The sequence below is a fragment of the Cynocephalus volans genome, chromosome 1 (genome assembly GCF_027409185.1).
Source record: "Cynocephalus volans isolate mCynVol1 chromosome 1, mCynVol1.pri, whole genome shotgun sequence".
NCBI lineage: Eukaryota > Metazoa > Chordata > Mammalia > Dermoptera > Cynocephalidae > Cynocephalus > Cynocephalus volans.
The window spans coordinates 216354416-216363307 of NC_084460.1; the positions used below are offsets into that span (position 1 = coordinate 216354416).

The window sequence follows — 8892 nt, forward strand, 5'->3', positions numbered from 1 at the left end:
TTCTTGCTATCCCCTTTTTATTCATATTTCAAGGCATAGCTAAAATGCTTCTCCTTCATGATACCTATTCAATCAATATTGATTAATAGATAGCTACACTCAACCCCCTAGGTCTGGTTAATATGTGTTTAGTTATCTTTTCTCACTGATTTCACAGGTAAAATATTCACAACAGTAATATATCTTATACAACTACCAGCAGGAAGCTAAGTGAATGATTGATTAACTAAACATGCAGTCATTTTTCCACTCCCAACAAATATCTTTTCTACTGGTTGAGTAATTGGATTTCAAACAAGATTGTAACTTGATTTTGTATCTTACCTATACTGTTTTTATGATGTAAATTTACTGTTGAATGACCCATTGTTTTTACTTTTACTCTATGCTACCTCGACTTATTTTTCTCCAAGTTTCCATGCAAGAATCAAAAATCTGAAATTCCAAGTCCAATTTTAACAGCTGGTAGTTGTATCATACAGTCTACATGCTCGTGCATAACACACACACACACACACACACACACACACACACACACACACAGTTTGATTAACCAAACTTACTAAATCAGCTGATTGTTACAATCAATATCTATGTCTCTTCAAATTTGCATCTTACAAGTTTCAATAGAATATAAGAGCTTAATCTCATGTCATATTTCATCTAGTCTCTCTCCTGCTGCTTTTTTATGCATAAAACTATTTTTATCTGCCAGGTTTCTAAGAGGTAGCATTGAACAATATTTGGCCTTTTCTTATTAATCAAGAAGCATGGACACTGTATTAAAATAATAAATAAAAGGGTATTTTTAAAAGGAAAATAAGTCATGAAAAATCAGTAACTAAGTACTTCTTTTATCTTTGTACCTTTAGAAATGGAATTTGACATAAAGTCTCAAGTTTATAGCTCAAAGTTCTTTGCCATTTTTATTCTTTTTATTTCCAACAGAAATATTTTAATATAATTAAAGCTACACACTTAAAAATATAAAGAACTGGAAAATAGACTGTGCCAGTATAAAAGGACTTCAAATTATTCAAAAGCTATGTTAAAGAAACACAAGGTATGTAAGACACCGAAAATAAACATATGTAGGGGTCTTATGAGTGTGCATGTATGTGTATGTGTATGCATCTATGTTTTAGGCAGCATTGCACAGTGAACCAAGGAAAATTTATGAATAAAATACGATAAAAAACTCAGAAAATCAATTCGCTTTGATCGTATTTAGTGAAATAATAAAAGATTTCATGAAAAATCTATATCTAACAGTTATGCTATTACAACCAAGTCCTTTACATTCTTCCTGTTTTTCTTACCTGTAAAGTGAGGACATTAAGTCAACCATTCTACCTATGACAATTAAATGAGGATCCAGTAAAAGTTCATATGAAAAAACTCTGTGTAAATATTAGAGACATTTGGTCCAATAGTGTGCTAAAGACTATAATGGCATAATGTGTGAAGTAGCAGGAATAATAAGTACTACTAATAATGCTAATAATAATAATAAAGCTAGCATTACTGAAAACTAGATTCATCTACTTTCTAAGCCCTTTACTTGTATTTTTTCATTTAATCCTCACAACAACCCTATGACTGACTTACTGTTATATTCAGTGTTTTAAGATGAAGAACCTGTGGCTGAAAGAATTAAATTTCTCCGTCAAGGTCACAGAAGCGGGAAGTGGCAAAGTCAGAGTTGACCCATTACTGAATACCAGAAAGTCCAAACCCTTTTTCATTAGGTTTACTACTTCTTTGTCCCTTCTGTTTTAATCTTAGAACTTCCTGGAGTTCCATTTAACTGTGTATATCTTTTCCTCCAGCACTTTCTGTATTGTATTTTAATTATTTGTGTACCTGTCTTCTCCAATAGCCTATAAATACATTGAAAGTAGTTCTGGAACCTTACCTTTCTTTGCACCCCAGAATGTAGTTTTATGACAAGCTCCCACAAAAGAATCACAAATATTGGCTTCATTGGCTGAATACATTTTCATATTGTTTTAATCAAAACCACATCATCTGTAAGTAATAATGACTATCAAAATATATTGGGTAACTCAAACACGCATCACAGTTCTTACAAACATTTTGTTGTCAAAAAAATTAAACACAATTTCTCCTACTATCAAAATAAACCATTACTTTAAAGGTTCCAATATTTGGGGCTGTCTTTAATATGTATTATTGATTATATTCAATAAATTAATGAGAATATTTGTGATTTAATTATTCATTATAGTACATAATAGTATGTATTTATTTAAAACTTCTTAGATAGAACTTCTTATATGTGAGGCACTGCTCTAAGTGTTTTATTAATTTAATTCTCATAATGATCATATGAAGAAGGTACTATTAATATTCCTACCTATATTTCACATAAGAGCAATTCAGCAACTTGCCCTAGGTCATACCACTTCGAATAGAAGCACCAGTATCAAAATGCCTACAGTGTGGGCTTTGGAGCTTACTCTTAACTGTTACACTATGTTTGGTGGGGTCTGGCATCCTACTGATAGCTTGCTTGTGCTAATCATAGAGCTCTAGGTTTGTACTTAATATTTCTCGAGAATCCTTTCTCCACAGTTGCTCCCTCCCTCTTTTTAAGGGGCAAGTTAAAGTAAGGTTTAATGAGGTAAAATTTACAGTTAGTACAATTACTCTTTCTCAGGTTAAATGAGTTTTAACAAATGTATACAGTTACTCAACTACCACCACAAATGAGATTTTAAACATTTCCATCACCCCCAAAAGTTCCCTCATGCCCCTTTGCAGTCAGCCCCCAATTCACCCTCAGTCCTTGGCAACTGCTGATCTGATTTCTGCCCCTATAGTTTGCCTTTTCTGAATATATTATATTAATGAAATTGTATTATTCCATTAATCATACTAGCTTTTTGCATCTGGATTTTTTCATAAAAGCATAATGCTTTTGATATTTATCCATATTGTTATATTCATCAACAGTCTATTATTATCATTATTGTTATTATTATTATTGATTTGTATTGCATTGCATGGACATTCCATAACTGTGTCATCATTCATCATTTGAAGGATATTTGATTTGTTTCCAGTATGGGGAAATTATGAATAAAACTGCTGTAAACATTTATAAACATGGCCATGTATGTGGACATATCTGTTTGTATCTCTAGGTATATACTAGCAATGTCATAGTGTATGGCTAAATGTATGTTTAACTGTATAAAAAAAACTACCATGCTGCTTTCCAAAATGGCTGTGCCATTTAAATTCCCACCCAAAATATGAAAGATTTCAAATTGCTTTGCTCCTTGCCAACACTTGGTATTGTCAGGTCAGGTTTTTGTTTCATTTTGTTTATTTTTTAGGCATTTTTACAGACAGGTAGAGCTATTCCCATTGTAATTTTAATTCGTATTTTCCAAATGACTAATACTTTTAATATATATGCTTTTGTTTGATTACCAACTGTAGTACTTCTTTGGTAAAGTATGAGGTGACTTCAAAATGTTCATAGAAAAATAAAATTAAAGGTTAAAAATAAAAAATGTAAACTTTATTTCTCAGCATAAGCTTCATGATGTTTAAGACACTTTTGTAAGGTATCACACCAGCCATTTAGTCCATCTGCAAAGAACTGAGTGTTCTGGGAATTTACATGTCAGTGCAGTCTTTTTGACATTATTTGAAGAAAAATGGGTGCCCTTTAAAAATTTTTGAAGATTAGGAAATAAAAAGTAGTCGGAAGGAGTCAAATTAGGACTGTAAGATAGATGCCTAATGATTTCCCACTGAAACTGTTGGAAAATTGCTCTTGTTTGATGAGAGGAATGAGCAGGAGCATTGTTGTGGTGGAGAAAGACTGTCTGGTGAAGCCTTCCCAGGTGTTTTTCTGCTTATGCTTTGGCTAACTTTCTCAAAACACTCTCATAATAAGCAGATGTTATTATTCTTTGGTTCTCCAAAAAAGTTAACAAGCAAAATGCTTTGAGCATCCCCCAAAACTGTTGCCTTGACCTCTTTGCTTTTGACCAGTTCACTTTTGCTTTGACTGGACCACTTCACCTCTTGGTAACCAGGGCTTTGATTATGCTTTGTCTTCAGGAAAATACTGGTAAAGACATGTTTCACCTCTTGTGAGAATTATTTGAAGAAGTTCTTCAAGATCATGATCCCACTTGTTTAAAATTTCCATTGAAAGTCTGCTTTTGTCTGCAGCTGATCTGGGCTCAACAGTTTTGGCATCCATTAAGAGGAAAGTTTACTCAACTTCAATTTTTCAGTCAGAATAGTGTAAGCTGAACCTACGGAAATGTCTATGATGTTAGCTATTTTCTTCCTTTTTTTTTTTTAAGATGACTGGTAAGGGGATCTTAACCCTTGACTTGGTGTTGTCAGCATCACGCTCTCCGAAGTGAGCCACGGGCTGGCCCTTGATGTTAGTAGCTATTTTTTCTGCTGTTAATTATCTATCTTCTTCAACTAGGGCATGAGCAAGATTAATTTTTTTCTTCATAAATTGGTGTGATTGGACCGCTACTGTGGGCTTCAGCTTCAACATCATCTCATTCCTTCTTAAAACGAGTTATCCATTTGTAAAGCATCAGTGACTTCCTCATGCTCCCACTCAAACTTCACTGTCAATTTGATGTTTCCTCTTTCTCCAATTTTAGCAGAGTTCATTTTTCTCTAATAGGGACTTTTTTCAAACTGATGTCTTATCCTTCTTAGGGCCTGAAGCTAGATCCTGTTTAAACATGTTAGAAAAAGTTTATTTTGGTGCAAAAAATATTTCAATCTATGCGTAGTTTTTTCATAACACACATTTTCCATGAATTTTTTTGCGTGTACTCTCATGTTTATTGCAGCACTATGTACAGTAGCCAAGATATGAAATCAACCTGTGTCCAACAATAGATGAATGGATTAAAAAAATGTGGTGTATATAGATAGATAGATGATAGATAGATAGATAGATAGATAGATAGATAGATAGATAGATACACACACATAATGGAATATTAATCAGCTACAAAAAAAGAATGAAATTCTGTCATTTGTGGTGGCATGGATGGACCTGGAGGACATTATGTTAAGTGAAGTAAGCCAGGCACAGAAAGACAAATAACACATGATCCCACTAAAAAAAAAAAAAAAAAAAAAAAAAAAAGAAAGAAAAGTTGATATTATGGAGACAAAAGAGAAGAATAGTCATTACCAGAGACTGGGAAGGAGATAGAGGCAGAGAAAACGGAGAGGTTGGCCACTGGGTACAAAATTACAATTAGATAGGAAGAGTAAGTTCTGATGTTCTATTGCACAGTAGGGTGATTGTGGTTAACAGTTAACTTTGTATATGATGTAGAAGCTAGAAGAGAGGCTTTTGAATGTCTTTGCCACAAAAAAATGATAAATGAATGAGACGATGTATCAACTAACTACCCTGACTTGATTATTATACAACACATATATGTATGAAAACATCAGATAGTATCCCATAAATATGTACAATTACAACGTATCAATTAAAGGTTTTTTTGTTTGTTTGATTGTTTAAAGGGACATGACTCTACATCAGTCTGACTGAATTTAGTCTCTCTCAACAGGGGGAGGAGGAAGCTGGCTCCCTGGGATGCTGCCATTCTTTGGGTTGGCCCCAGCCAAGAAGGCTCAAGCCCTGCTTCAGAGCTCCTCTGAGGTCTTCTTGTCCTTCTGATTCTGGTGCCACCATTGGATCTTGCTGGGGAGTGTCTCTTCCCAGAACTGCAATCAGGCCTCTCTTGGCTTCTGCCTAGCTCATGGCACTAAGCTGATCTCCAGGTATTACTCCAACTGGTTGAACTAGGGCCAAGGAGGCAACCACTCACTGATGGGTCCCCAATCTAGGGGAAGTGGGCCCTCTGGGTTATTATTTTGAGGCTCATCTGCTTCTCCTCCTCTATGGCCTCCGGAAAGACTGATAGAAAGGACAAAACTACGTCAGCATCAGGTGGAAACTGGAGGAGACATAAGAGTCCCTGGTGCTGACCAAAGACCTCTGTTCCTTCAAGTCCTGCCTTGGCCCCTTAGAGATTAGGAGCTTAGGGATCACATGCCTATCTGTCTGTCCTCACTGAGGAGGGAGCTCTTGCTTATGATGAAGATACCCCTGAACATGAAGGCATACTCAGCCCCATGGTCAGCCTTCACCCAGGCCAGTTTGATCTTCACTACAGAACTGGGTTGATGCTGGAACTCATAGAATCTCAGAGGTTTCTAGAGAAATAATAGGTGGGAAAACTGACAATGTTGTGGCCCAACGATTTCCAGAAGGCATGGCGTTTGACTTGTGCATGTGAATCGCTCCCTAGGTATTTGTCTTTGATAGTGGACATCATCTCAGGGGGCATGTTTCAGGGCAGGAGGCCAAGCTCAGGTCTGCTCAGGTCTCACAACTGTGGCAGACCCTCCCATGAAGCCCAATACCCTCTGGCATGGTTTCCCTCCTGTTCCAGCGTTCGTGTTTCAGGGACTAGCCACCTGCCTCTCTACTGCCCTAGGAGTTAAAGATGGTATGTTGGACAGATAAGCTCAGATTTAGAGTCAAATCCTGGCCCTGTGACTGCTGCTTGCCTGTGTGACCTCATACAGGTAGCTGAGCTTCTCTGACAGTACGTCTTGGACTGCCAGGATTGTTTGGTAGACTATGTAAAGTCCCCAGCACAGGGTCTGGCCTGGAAGCAGGTGCTCAGATGAAGTTAATTGGGAAGTAAATGAGAGAACAAATGAGGGGGCTCCCCAGAGATCCGGAGAGCAGCGATGAGGTTGTGTGAATAGGGAGGGGTCTGGGGCTTCCAAAGAAAGGATATGCGCATAGATTTCCTGCTGCGTACGAGCTCACTGGGAAGACTCTTCAAATGCAATGTCCAGTGTCCTTACAACAGCTCAGGTGAGTGGGAAGTATCATCCCCACCTACAGGTGAATGCTTAGAGGAGTTAGGATAACTGAGAAAGTGGCCAGATATGAGATTTGACCCCAGGTCCATCTGGCAACACATGTGACAGCATGGTCTTAACAGCTGAGGCTCTGGGGTCAGACAGAGCTGGCTCAAGCACTGCCTCTGCCCCTGACCCATTGTGAGACCTCAGTTTCCTTATCTGTTAAATGAGAATAATGAAAGTTCCTATTTCACCGAGTTGCAATGAGGATTGAATATAGTGCTCAGCACAGCACAGTCCCTGGTACATAGTATGTGCCTATTATGGGATTGTTTCTATGGTGACATTTGATGATGATGGTGATTTTCCTTTGACAACCACATTGACTCATGTCCAAGGGGATTTCTGGATGAAACTAAAATTCAGCAGTTAGATGAAGGGTTTTGGTGGTAGGTGGGCAACTGTGGTTGTTGGAGTGTAGGAGCAGAGACTGTACTGGGTAGGATGGCCACTGGCTTCCTCTGTCCCACCTCTCGTCTCACCAGACTGGTCAAGAAGGGCCTCAAGGCTGCCAGCATGTCCTCCTGGATCATCTGCTCGATCTTATCCAGCAGACTCTAGACCTGAGGGCCTCAGTGTCAGGAACAAGGCTGGGGTAGGAGGATGGGTGTATACTTGCTGTCTCAATGAGAGATAGGGTGAGCATCATGCCTAGAAAAGATGCCAAATTCCCTTCTGGGATTTCATCTGGCACCCAGAGATGGACAGAAATGACTTAGGATGGAACTTCTCTTCTTTCAAAAATAACCTGTGCAACTTCCCGAATCTTCCTTGACAACCTCCCTTCCATGAACTTTTTGAAGACTCCTCATGTGTGTTTAAACCACTTGCTTATTTTTAAGATTGTGTTGTTTGTTTTTATAATATTGGGTTGTAAAAATTGTTTATATGCTCTGGATGCAAGTCCTTTATCAGATATATGTTTTGCAAATAATTTTACCCAATGTGTCTTTTCATTACTTAGCAGTGACTTTGAAAATTATTATTTTTAATTGTGGTAAGATACACATAAAATAAAATTTACCATGTTAACCATTTAAAGTGTATAATTCAGTAGCATTAAGTACATTCACATTGTTGTGCAGCCATCACCACTGTGCATTCCAGAACTCTACACATCTTGCAAAACAGAAACTCTGTACCCACTAAACAACATCTCCCCGTTCCCTTTGACTCCCAGCCCCTGAAAACCATCATTCTACTTTCCGTCTTTATGAATTTGACATTCTAGTACCTCATATTAAAAAATCATATAGTATTTGTTCTTTTTGGACTGGATTATTCACCTAGCATAAAGTCCTCAAGGTTCATGAATATCATAGCATGCATCAGAATTTTCTTGCTTTTTAAGTCTGAATGATATGCCATTGTAGGTATATGCAACATTTTGTTTATACATTCATATATCAGTGGGTACTTGGCTTGCTTCCACCATTTGGCTACTGTGAGTAATGCTGCTATGAACATTTTCTTGAACAAATATCTGTTCAACTCCCTGCTCTCCATTCTTTTGAGTAGACCCAAAGTGAAATTGCTGGGTCATATTTAATTTTTTAATTTTTTTTGAGGAACTGCCATGCTGTTTCTATAGCAGCTACATCATTTTACATTCCCACCAACAGTGCACATGATTTCCAATTTCTCTCCATTCTTACCAACAGTTGTTATTTTCTGTTTTTTGTTAGTAGCCTTCCTACATAGTTGTGAGGTGGAAGCACACTAAAGTTTTAAGTTGACTTTTCCTAATAATTAGTGATTTTGAGTACCTTTTCATGAGCTTATTGGCCGTTTGTCTATCTTCTTTAGAGAAATGTCTATTCAGGTTCTTTGCTCTTTTTTTTTTTTTTAACTGGTTAGTTGTTTCATTGTTCAGTTGTAGGACTTCTATATATCCTGTATACTAACCGCTTATCAGAAATA

General features: G+C 37.2%; 1 pseudogene; it reads right to left on the reverse strand.

Moving 5' to 3' along the window:
* Nucleotides 1–5676: 5676 nt before the first annotated feature.
* Nucleotides 5677–8515, reverse strand: LOC134369206 (carboxylesterase 3-like; annotated as a pseudogene).
* Between the last annotated feature and the right edge of the window lie 377 nt (nucleotides 8516–8892).